The following is a 9,666-nucleotide window of genomic DNA, read 5'->3' as shown; positions in this document are numbered from 1 at the left end:
CCAGCTCTGCCTTTGACACAGCGGGCGCGCGTCATCGCGTACTGTGTCCCAGGCAGTGCCGCCGACACAGGAGCAGGAAGCAGCGCGGGCTGCTGGGGGCTCTGCTGTATACTACTGGGGGCTCTGCTGTATACTACTGGGGGCTCTGCTGTATACTACTGGGGGCTCTGCTGTATACTACTGGGGGCTCTGCTGTATACTACTGGGGGCTCTGCTGTATACTACTGGGGGCTCTGCTGTATACTACTGTGGGCTCTGCTGTATACTACTGGGGGCTCTGCTGTATACCACTGGGCAGTGCTGTATACCACTGAGGGCTCTGCTGTATACCGCTGTGGGCTCTGCTGTATACCGCTGTGGGCTCTGCTGTATACCGCTGTGGGCTCTGCTGTATACCGCTGTGGGCTTCTCTGTATACCGCTGTGGGCTCTGCTGTATACCGCTGTGGGCTCTGCTGTATACCGCTGTGGGCTCTGCTGTATACCGCTGTGGGCTCTGCTGTATACCGCTGTGGGCTCTGCTGTATACCGCTGTGGGCTCTGCTGTATACCACTGTGGGCTCTGCTGTATACCACTGTGGGCTCTGCTGTATACCACTGTGGGCTCTGCTGTATACCACTGTGGGCTCTGCTGTATACTACTGTGGGCTCTGCTGTATACTACTGTGGGCTCTGCTGTATACTACTGGGGGCTCTGCTGTATACTGCTGTGGGCAGTGCTGTATACTGCTGTGGGCTCTGCTGTATACTACTGGGGGCTCTGCTGTATACCACTGTTGGCTGTGCTGTATACTATATGGAGGACTATGGGGCACATTATATTATATGGAGGACTATGGGGGTGTATTAAACAAGCAAAATGCAGCATATTCATTGGGTGATTGGATTGTTTATGCCGGAATAAAAATCCTTGTTCTCAGCAGCACATCGCCGGTGTAAACAGTAGATGTACTGCTGATAACATGATACTGTATGGTGATCTGTTAGTGATGGTTCTGTCCCCATCATTCTTTCTCAGACGGTGGAAAGAGGCTGGGAAACAAGCGTCCAACGACTTCAGTATTGTCGATCACACTCGTTTAGCCGCCTGAGATCAGTGCATGTAAGTACAACAGAAATGCTTCTGTGTCATGTGCAATATGTTAGCATTTGGGGCCCCATTTTAAACTTTGCCTAGGGCCCCACTTTGCCTAAAACCGGCCCTGACCAGCGGAACACGGTTGCACCACCCACACACTGTATACGCCGTACGCACCGCACACAAACACACTGTATATGCCGTACACAGCACACGCACTGTATATGCCGTATGCAACACACACACACTATATGCCGTACGCAGCACACACAATGTATACGCCATACGCACCACACACACTATATGCCGTACGCAGCCTCTTGCGCGGTACCACCAGCGGAACACTGTCGCACCACACACACACACTGTATATGCTGTACGCACCACACACAAACACACTGTATATGCCGTACGCAGCACACACACTGTACACGCCGTACGCAACACACACACTATATGCCGTACGCAGCCTCTTGTGCGGTACCACCAGCGGAACACTGTCGCACCACACACACACACTGTATATGCTGTACACACCACACACAAACACACTGTATATGCCATACACAGCCTCTTGTGCGGTACCACCAGCAGAATACTGTCGCGAACACACCGCCGCCGGGATCAGCCAAATGATTCACTGACCTCCATCTTTGTAAAGGAGGAGCACATGCGCAGTTTTAATGTGACCGCCGCTATCTGCCTGTACAAAGATGCCGGCGGTCTGATTTGCTGGGCAGGCGCAAATTCCACGCAGGCACAGTTAATCATTTGGCTGATCTTGGCGGCAGATGCGCGACATGTCTACAGGCAGAGGAAGCCGGTCACATTAAAGGGGTTTTCCCACGAACGAAAGTTCATTTTAAAAAAAATTTGTGTCTGACCGTGTATGAGGGCACATGTAGTAACACAGGTCAAAGAAGAGATGACATGAGAGAAGACAGCAGATGGGGGAGAGAGAAAGTGCACAGGGGTGAGAGAGACAGAGCACAGGGGGAGACAGCGCAAACAGGACAGCACATGAGGGGAGAACACAGCACAGGAAGGAAAAAGACAGCAGACCAGGGGGGATAACACATGGGGTAGACAGGTCAAAGAAGAGAGCACAGACGGGAGAAGTCAGCACATGGGGAAAGAGAGAGTGGATAGGAGGGTGAGCAAATGGGGGAGAGAGATTCTCAACGCTGCAAAGCCTGCCTCCATTGTGACATTACCGCCCTCCAGATGCGATAGCATCGGGCCTCCATCTAGTATAGTAAAGTGAAATGCACTCTTAAAAAGCACTCCTCCCATCAAAGTTTTTATGCCGTTAATATATTGCAGTCATCATATCATATAGCACTGTGTACTTACAATTGGTGCGCCTAAGCAATAGAACACATACAGGTGTCATTAATGGAAATGAAAGATTAACTTACAGCAGATGGGAGTGCTTTTTTAACCCCTTCACCACCTTGCGTATTTCAGTTTTTGTTTTTCAATCAACTTATTCCCAGAGCCATAACTTTTTTATTTTTCCTTCAATATAGCCATGTGAGGGCTTGTTTTTTGAGGGATGAGATGTACCTTTGAATGACTTCCTTGGTTTTATCATATAGTGTACTGCTAACAGGAAAAAAGTTACAAGTGCAATGGAATTGCAAAAAAAAGTGCCATTCCTCAATGTTTTTTTTTTTTTTTTTAACCATGTTCACTAAATGCTAAAATTGACCTACCATTATGATTCTCCAGGTCATTACAAGATTGCAGATACCAAACATGTATAGATTCTTTTTTTAGGCCATGTTCACACAGTGCGTTTTTTACTGCGGAACCGCAGCGGTTTTGCCGCTGCGGTTCCGCAGCTGTTTTCCATGCAGGGTACATAACAATGTAACCCTATGGAAAACAGTCACTGCTGTGCACATGATCCGGAATTTCGTTTAAAAAGCCGCGCAGAATAGCTGCGGCAAAAAAGAAGGAGCATGTCACTTCTTTTTCCTGAACCGCAGCGGTTCTGCACCCATAGACCTCCATTGTGAGGTCAAAACCGCAGTAAAACCCGCAGATCAAAAATATATCTGCGGGTTTTACTGCGATTTGATGTGCAGAACCGCTGCAGCAGGAAGTGCGGGGGAGCGGGCGGAAGTGCGTGGGCGGAGTGTGGCTGCCCCCCCGTGCTCCGATCCCGCCCCCCGTGCTCCGATGCCCCTCCCCCCGTGCCCTAATCTCCCCCCCTTATACTTACCCGGCGTCCCGGTGTCCGTCCGGCCGTCTTCTCCCTGGGCGCCGCCATCTTGCAAAATGGCGGGCGCATGCGCAGTGCGCCCGCCGAATCTGCCGGCCGGCAGATTCGCTCCAAAGTGCATTTTGATCACTGAGATATAACCTATCTCAGTGATCAAAATAAAAAAATAGTAAATGACACCCCCCCCCCCCCCCCCCCCCACTTTGTCACCCCCATTGGTAGGGACAATAAAAAAATTAAGAATTTTTTTTTTTTTTTCACTAAGGTTAGAATAGGGGTAGGGGTAGGGTTAGGGTTAGGGGTAGGGTTAGGGTTAGGGTTAGAAAACTGCATAAAAAAAAAAGGATCAAAAAACGCATCAAAAAACGCATCAAAAAAGGACAAAAAAGGACCAAAAAAAGGACCTGCGTTTTCTGCCAAGAGCTGCAGTTTTTTAAAAAAACAGTCCTGAAAAAAAAAGGATGGAAATCCTGAACGTGTGAACATACCCTTAAGTGGTGAAAAAAATCCAAAGTTTGTATAAAAAATGGTACCATATTCAGAGTCCCAATTGTCTGATCGCTTGTGCCACACATAGCATGGTTGTAGCCCTGCTATGAGTAGCACAAATGCTCATATGCTATGAGCGCTGGCCAACAGCTGCAGGTGGATCGAGATTCCACCTGTTACTGTTAAGAACAAATGTCAGCTGATGAAATCAGCTGTCATGTGCCTGAAAAGGAGGAGGTGACCTATGACGTACCTATATGTCATAAGTCATAAATGGGTTCATCTTGAAATTTGTCACTGGTACAGAGAATTCTCTACTTTTGTAGACAATAGCATCAAAACAACATATAAAACAAATGTAATCAACTGATTAAAGGTTTATCACTTCATTTGAATAATTAAAAAAATGATACAACACATCGGTTGCCTTCTTGTTTTCTAATTTTTATTTGAAAAGTGACCACTGGTCAATAACATGGAATCCAGATATTCTTCACTTTATGGGCACGACATGAAAGGGTTGCAGACATTTAACATGCAGCCTAGCTGATGTTGCTGCTTCAGGCATTCATCCAGACATCAGACATAAAAGTAAACCTACAAAGAAATTTAAAAAAAAAATGATAAACACATAGGAGTTATATAATTGTTAGCAGGTAATCATGATACCGAATGTGCAACAGATCAAATATTTTCTGGTTACATTTTTACTCAGCAAAAAGTGGCTGTAAGTGAAAGATGAGGTCACCATTGTCTAACAAAAAATATATACATGTTATACATATTATTAACCCCTTAAGCCCCGAGGGTGGTTTGCACGTTAATGACCGGGCCAATTTTTACAATTCTGACCACTGTCCCTTTATGAGGTTATAACTCTGGAACGCTTCAACGGATCTTGGCGATTCTGACATTGTTTTCTCGTGACATATTGTACTTCATTTTAGTAGCAACATTTATTCGATATAACTTGCGTTTATTTGTGAAAAAAAACGGAAATTTGGCGAAAATTTAGAAAATTTCGCAATTTTCCAACTTTAAATTTTTATGCCCTTAAATCACAGAGATATGTCACGCAAAATACTTAATAAGTAACATTTCCCACATGTCTACTTTACATCAGCACAATTTTGGAACCAAAATTTTTTTTTGTTAGGAAGTTATAAGGGTTAAACGTTGACCAGCAATTTCTCATTTTTACAACACCATTTTTTTTTAGGGACCACATCTCATTTGATGTCATTTTGAGGGGTCTATATGATAGAAAATACCCAAGTGTGACACCATTCTAAAAACTGCACCCCTCAAGGTGCTCAAAACCACATTCAAGAAGTTTATTAACCCTTCAGGGGTTTCACAGGAATTTTTGGAATGTTTAAATAAAAATGAATATTTAACTTTTTTTCACACAAAATTTATTTCAGCTCCAATTTGTTTTATTTTACCAAGGGTAACAGGATAAAATGGATGCCAAACATTGTTGTACAATCTGTACTGAGTACGCCGATACCCCATATGTGGGGGTAAACCACTGTTTGGGCGCATGGCAGAGCTCGGAAGGAAAGGAGCGCCATTTGACTTTTCAATGCAAAATTGACAGGAATTGAGATGGGACGCCATGTTGCGTTTGGAGAGCCCCTCATGTGCCTAAACATTGAAACCCCCCACAAGTGACACCATTTTGGAAAGTAGACACCCTAAGGAACTTATCTAGATGTGTGGTGACCACTTTGACCCACCAATTGCTTCACAGAAGTTTATAATGCAGAGCCGTAAAAATAAAAAAATCATATTTTTTCACAAAAATGATCTTTTCGCCCCCAATTTTTTATTTTCCCAAGAGTAAGAGAAGAAATTGGACCTCAAAAATTGTTGGCCAATTTGTCCTGAGTACGCTGATACCCCATATATGGGTGTAAACCATTGTTTGGGCGTATGGCAGAGCTCGGAAGGGAAGGAGCGCCATTTTACTTTTCAATGCAAAATTGACTGGAATTGAGATGGGATGCCATGTTGCGTTTGGAGAGCCCCTGATGTGCCTAAACATTGAAATCCCCACAAGTGACACCATTTTGGAAAGTAGACCCCTTAAGGAACTTATCTAGAGGTGTGGTGAGCACTTTGACCCAACAAGTGCTTCACAGAAGTTTATAATGCAGAGCCGTAAAAATAAAAAATCATATTTTTTCACAAAAATAATCTTTTCGCCACCAATTTTTTATTTTCCCAAGGGTAAGAGAAGAAATTAGACCACAAAAGTTGTTGTGCAATTTGTCCTGAGTGCGACGATACCCCATATGTGGGGGTAAACCACTGTTTGGGCGCATGGCAGAGCTCGGAAGGAAAGGAGCGCCATTTGACTTTTCAATGCAAAATTGACTGGAATTGAGATGGGACGCCATGTTGCGTTTGGAGAGCCCCTGATGTGCCTAAACATTGGAACCCCTCACAAGTGACACCATTTTGAAAAGTAGACCCCCTAAGGAACTTATCTAGATGTGTTTTGAGAGCTTTGAACCCCCAAGTGTTTCACTACAGTTTATAACGCAGAGCCGTTAAAATAATTTTTTTTTTTTTTTTTCACAAAAATTATTTTTTAGCCCCCAGTTTTGTATTTTCACAAGGGTAACATAATAAATTGGACCCCAAAAGTTGTTGTCCAATTTGTCCTGAGTACGCTGATACCCCATATGTGGGGGGGAACCACTGTTTGGGCGCATGGCAGAGCTCGGAAGGGAAGGAGCGCCATTTGGAATGCAGACTTAGATGGATTGGTCTGCAGGCGTCACGTTGCATTTGCAGAGCCCCTGATGTACCCAAACAGTAGAAACCACCCACAAGTGACCTCATATTGGAAACTAGACCTCCCACGGAACTTATCTAGATGTGTTGTGAAAACTTTGAACCCCCAAGTGTTTCACTACAGTTTACAACGCAGAGCCGTGAAAATAAAAAATCCTTTTTTTTCCCCACAAAAATGATTTTTAGCCCCCCAAATTTTTATTTTCCCAAGGATAACAAGAGAACTTGGACCCAAAAAGTTGTTGTCCAATTTGTCTCGAGTACGAGGATACCCCATATGTTGGGGTAAACCCCTGTTTGGGCGCACGGGAGAGCTCGGAAGTGAAGGAGCACTGTTTTACTTTTTCAATGCAGAATTGGCTGGAATTGAGATCGGACGCCATGTCGCGTTTGGAGAGCCCCAGATGTGTCTAAACAGTGGAAACCCCCCAATTATAAATGAAACCCTAATCCAAACGCACCCCTAACCCTAATCCCAACTGTAACCCTAACCACACACCTAACCCTGACACACCCCTAATTCTAATCCCAACCCTAATCCCAACCGTAAATGTAATCCAAACCCTAACCCTAGCCCTAACCCTAACCCTAATGGGAAAATGGAAATAAATACATTTTTTTTAATTTTATTATTTTTCCCTAACGCTAGGTTCACATTGCGTTAGGGAAATCCGTTTAGCACTAGCGGATTGCGCTAACGCAATGTCTTTTTAGGTGTCGTGTTTAGTGGTCGCGTTAACGTCCCCGGTCTGGAAGATCGGGGATCGGACCTCGGGCGCGCCGAGGACGCTGCAAGCAGCGTCTGAGGCGCGCCACAAAAGAATGGCACCTTGCTAGCGCGAGCCGAAAATGGCACGCTCTAGCGATGCGCTACACCCGAAAATCACATTGCTGTCAATGGTTGTGCTAACGGACCCGTTGCACGGCATTAATTGTGACATTTTCGCCGTGCAACGCTGTCCGTTAGCGTTAACCCATTAACGCAATGTGAACCTAGCCTAACTAAGGGGGTGATGAAGGGGGGTTTGATTTACTTTTATAGCGTTTTTTATATCGGATTTTTATGATTGGCAGCCGTCACACACTAAAAGACGCTTTTTATAGCAAAAAAGTTATTGCGTCTCCACATTTTGAGACCTATAATTTTTCCATATTTTGGTCCACAGAGTCATGTGAGGTCTTGTTTTTTGCGGGACGAGTTGACGTTTTTATCGGTTACATTTTCGGACATGTGACAGTTTTTCATCGCTTTTTATTCCGATTTTTTGTGAGGCAGAATGATCAAAAACCAGCTATTCATGAATTTCTTTTGGGGGAGGCGTTTATACCGTTCCGCGTTTGGTAAAATTGATGAAGCAGTTTTATTCTTCGGGTCAGTACGATTACAGCGACAACTCATTTATATCATTTTTTTTATGTTTTGGCGCTTTTATACAATAAAAGCTATTTTATAGAAAAAATAATTATTTTGGCATCGCTTTATTCTGAGGACTATAACTTTTTTATTTTTTTGGTTATGATGCTATATGGCGGCTCGTTTTTTGCGGGACAAGATGACGTTTTCAGAGGTACCATGGTTATTTATATCCGTCTTTTTGTTCGCGTGTTATTCCACTTTTTGTTCAGCGTTATGATAATAAAGCGTTGTTTTTTGGCTCGTTTTTCTTTTTTTTTTTTTTCTTACGGTGTTCACTGAAGGGGTTAACTAGTGGGCCAGTTTTATAGGTCGGGTCGTTACGGACGCGGCGATACTAAATATGTGTACTTTTATTGTTTTTTTGTTTTTTTTTTATGTAAAGAAATGTATTTATGGGAATAATATTTTTTTTAGGAAATTTTTTTTTTTTTTTTTTACAAGTGTGGAAATTTTTTTTTTTACTTTTTCACTTTGTCCCAGGGGGGGACAATACAGATCACCGATCTGACAGTGTGCACAGCACTCTGTTAGATCGGTGATCTGACATACAGCCGGGCAGGATTAGAGCTGCAGCTGCAGCCTGATCCGGAAGTGCTCCCTGCAGGACCCGGATGCAGCCCGGCGGCCATTTTGGATCCGGGGACTGCAGGGAGAAGACGCTCGGTACACGGTGAGTACATCACCGTGTACCGATAGTCTCAGGGAAGCCCGCAGGGAGCCCCCTCCCTGCGCGATGCTTCCCTGCACCGCCGGCACACCGCGATCATCTTTGATCGCGGTGTGCCGGGGGTTAATGTGCCGGGAGCGGTCCGTGACCGCTCCTGGCACATAGTGCCGGATGTCAGCTGCGATAGGCATATCGCATATGACGTACTATCCCGTCCCTGGGAATTAAGTCCCAGGTCACCTGGATGGGATAGTACGTCATATGGGATTAAGGGGTTAAGGGGAATCTCCAGCGCCTTGGAATTCTGTATCAGTAGCTGATTACATAGTGTCGCAGGTGGTAGACCGGACTTGCGCACCGCCAGCAGGTATGCACACAAACCATTTTATTTATTTTTTACATTAAAAAGTGACTGATTTTCTAAAGTGTTTTGAATCACATTTTCTACTGTGTAGTCTTTTTTTTTTTTTTTTTTTACAGTACATAATCATATATCTTGTATGACAAAAAAACAACCAGACTGGTTTCTCAAGGTCAGCCTATCTGTTAGTGAAAAATGGACAGCATTAGGGTATGTGCACACGCTGCGGATTACTCTGCAGATTTTTCCAGACTGATTTTGGTAAATCCACAGGTAAACCGCACTGCGGATTTCCTGTGGAATTACAGCGATTTTTTGCGGATTCCACCTGCGGATTCCTATTATGGAGTAGGTGTAAACCGCTGCGGAATCCGCACAAAGAATTGACATGCTGCGGAATAAACAACGCTACATTTCCACACGTTTTTTTTTCGCAGCATGTGCACTGCGGATTTTGTTTTCCATAGGTTTACATGGTACTGTACAACGCATGAAAAACTGCTGCGAATCCGCAGCGGCCGATCCGCAGCAATTTCCGCAACGTGTGCACATACCCTTAGGTTGTTTTCACACATCAGTTTTTTGCCAATAGTCACAATCCGGCAAATTTTAAAAAACGGATACGG

General features: G+C 44.4%; 1 protein-coding gene across 1 annotated transcript in view; it reads right to left on the bottom strand.

Annotated features, from left to right (window-relative positions):
• Positions 1 to 4,216: 4,216 nt before the first annotated feature.
• The window catches only part of PSMD1 (proteasome 26S subunit, non-ATPase 1), a 115,614-nt gene continuing 110,164 nt past the window's right edge, over positions 4,217 to 9,666 (bottom strand). Inside the window, exon 25 of the mRNA XM_069727001.1 lies at positions 4,217 to 4,390. The gene's annotated coding sequence lies outside the window, so the exon portion shown is untranslated. The remainder of the gene's footprint in view (positions 4,391 to 9,666) is intronic.

The sequence above is a fragment of the Ranitomeya imitator genome, chromosome 5 (genome assembly GCF_032444005.1).
Source record: "Ranitomeya imitator isolate aRanImi1 chromosome 5, aRanImi1.pri, whole genome shotgun sequence".
Classification (NCBI taxonomy): Eukaryota; Metazoa; Chordata; class Amphibia; order Anura; family Dendrobatidae; genus Ranitomeya; species Ranitomeya imitator.
The sequence above is the reverse complement of the archived record's forward strand: the minus strand, read 5'-3'. Positions and strand labels throughout refer to the sequence as shown.